The sequence below is a fragment of the Gastrolobium bilobum genome, unplaced genomic scaffold (assembly GCF_033153095.1).
Source record: "Gastrolobium bilobum isolate Gb01-03AN ecotype WA unplaced genomic scaffold, APGP_CSIRO_Gbil_v1 utg3596, whole genome shotgun sequence".
Taxonomy (NCBI): domain Eukaryota; kingdom Viridiplantae; phylum Streptophyta; class Magnoliopsida; order Fabales; family Fabaceae; genus Gastrolobium; species Gastrolobium bilobum.
Genome location: NW_026896786.1, coordinates 102168 through 104804, shown reverse-complemented (window position 1 = coordinate 104804; position 2637 = coordinate 102168). Strand labels below are relative to the sequence as shown.

Below are 2637 nucleotides of genomic sequence, written 5' to 3'. Positions count from 1 at the left end.
CCCTAACCGTCTCTGTGACAACCCGTATTTGCCAAAACATATTTAATCTCAAACTCTTGCAACAGTAACAGCCAGCGGAGCAACCTAGGTTTAGCATCCTGCTTGCTTAACAAATACTTTAAAGCTGCATGGTCAGTGTAAACAATAACTTTTGATCCTAACAGATATGGCCTGAATTTGTCAAATGCATACATAATAGCCAGTAATTCTTTTTCTGTAGTAACATAATTCTTTTGTGCATCATTTAAGATCTTACTGGCATAGTAAATGACATGCAACAATTTATTCACTACTTAGCCTAGTACCAGCCTACAGCGTTAGTCACTGGCATCAGCAGCATTAATTCAAATGGTAATGAGAAATCAGGTGCCATCATGATAGGTCTTGGGCACTGTCTGAAATGGGGTAAATCATCCCAACATCAAGCAACTTTACCTTAATCAACTTCCCTTCTTCCTCATCAGACAACATTGCATTAATGATTGCTGGATATGTTTGATCATCCCCAAGGAACACATACTTCAAATATGAAGGTAATTCTTTAAGTTCTACCTTAGGTGCTCCTTTTGGATTGTCATCAATCTTCTTCTCAAGCTCTTCCACTTCTGGCTCTTCTTGGTAATCTTCTGTACCTGTCTCTTCTTCTGATCTTTTTTCCTCAACTGGGAATTCTTCTTCTTTATTCACTTCTTCCACAACCTCCTGTATCACATCTAATCTAAAACAATCCTCCACATCAACAGGGTGCTTGATGGTTTCAAATACATCAATTGTGACTGTTTCCTCATCCACCCTTAGCAACATCTTTCCTTGTTCAACATCTATCAAAGATCTTGCAGTTGCTAAAAAGGGTCTTCCTAACAATAGAGGACTTTCTGTATCCTCTTCCTCTATGTCAAGAATCACAAAATCCACTGGAAAAATAAACTTGTCTACCTTGACCAAGACATCTTCAACCACACCTTCAGGCCTCTTGATAGATCTATCTGCAAGATGCAGAATAAGATTGGTCTTCTTCAAAGTATTGATTCCCAAAGCTCTACATACTGTCAACGGCATCAAGTTTATACTGGCTCCCAAATCGCACAATGTCTTTCCCACCTCCACATCTCCTATAGCAATAGAGATACTGAAGCTTCCAGGATCTTTCATTTTTGTTGGAAGCTTCTTCTGGATTAGGGCACTACACTCTGCTGTTAGGGCCACTATCTCACCATCAGTTAATTTCCTCTTCTTAGTAAGAAGATCCTTCATGAACTTTGCATAGTGAGGCATATTTTCCAGTGCTTCAGAAAATGGTATGTTAATTTGTAAATTTTTGAAGATATCCAGAAATCTTGCATAGTGCTGTTTCTGAATCTCTTGCTTCAACCTCTGAGGGTAGGGAACTTTAGCATAGGGAGATAAAATAACTGGCTGTTCTTTCTTGTCAGCCATCTTCTTCTTTTCCCACTTCATCATCTTTTGTGGGGAAGTATTTTTACCAACTTCTACCTCTCCTTCATTCTTATTGTCCTTCCCTTCCTCTTCTTTATCAATTCCAACTATAACATCTCTAACAACTACTTCCTTCTCACTTTTCTCATTTCTCATCTTCTCTACTTCATCATCAGAGACTACATCTTCAACCACAACCTCTTCTTCATTCTTTTTATTTTCCACATTCTTTTTCACTGGTTGAAGCACCAACCCACTTCTTGTCATAATTGCTTTACAGTGCTCCTTAGGATTCACTAATGTATCACTTGGAAATTTCCCTTGTGGTCTCTCTGAAATCTGTCTTGATAATTGACCAATCTGGGTCTCCAAATTTCTAATTGATGCTTCCTGATTTCTTAAAGAAGTTCTGGTCTCCTGCATGAATGCAGTTGTCTCTTCCCTGAATGAATTAGACCCTTGGATATAATCCTGAGTTGTCTTAGATAACTGAGAAAACGCTTTCTCCCATGCAGCAGGATCACTTGACTGCTCCTTCATATGTGGTTGTGGAGGATGTAATGGTGGGTTCAATTGATGGTTGGAACTATAGCTGAATCCTGGGTGTTGATTCTTGTTCTTGCATAGTGGCACATAAACATTCCTTCCCTGATTGTTGTAGTTCCTTTGATTATTCTGATCATACCACACTTCATTCAGCTCTGCTTGTTCTGGTGATCCCCCATAATCACACTCCTCTGTCACATGGCCTTTGCCACAGATAGCACATACACTCTTTGTTTCCACAGAAGCTACCTTTTGTGAAGAGAATTGCTTAATAAGGGTATCCAACTGTTGCTGCTGTTGTCTCTGTGTCTGCATCAGTTGATCATTCCTTGCCAACAGAGCATCATACCCATCCAACCTGATGACTCCTGTCCTTCTGTCAGCCACTGGGGAATTATCAAATTCCTGAGATGCCAATGACTCAAAGATATCCAAGGCTTCTTGAGGGGTCTTGGTAGTCAATGATCCACCAGCAGTGGCATGCACCAAGGTTCTAGTGTTAGTGGTCATTCCTTGCAGGAAGATTGCTGCTTGTTGCCATGCCTCAATTCCATGCTGTGGACATTTCCTCAACAAAGTCTTGAATCTCTCCCAAGCCTCATAAATGGATTCTGACTCTTTCTGCTTAAAGCTTGTAATCTCATCCTTCAACTT

General features: G+C 40.0%; 1 non-coding gene across 1 annotated transcript; it reads left to right on the top strand.

The window, feature by feature from the left end:
* Positions 1-2530: 2530 nt before the first annotated feature.
* Positions 2531-2637, top strand: LOC133301989 (small nucleolar RNA R71). Its single transcript, XR_009750277.1, has one exon. It is a non-coding gene; the product is annotated as a small nucleolar RNA R71 (small nucleolar RNA).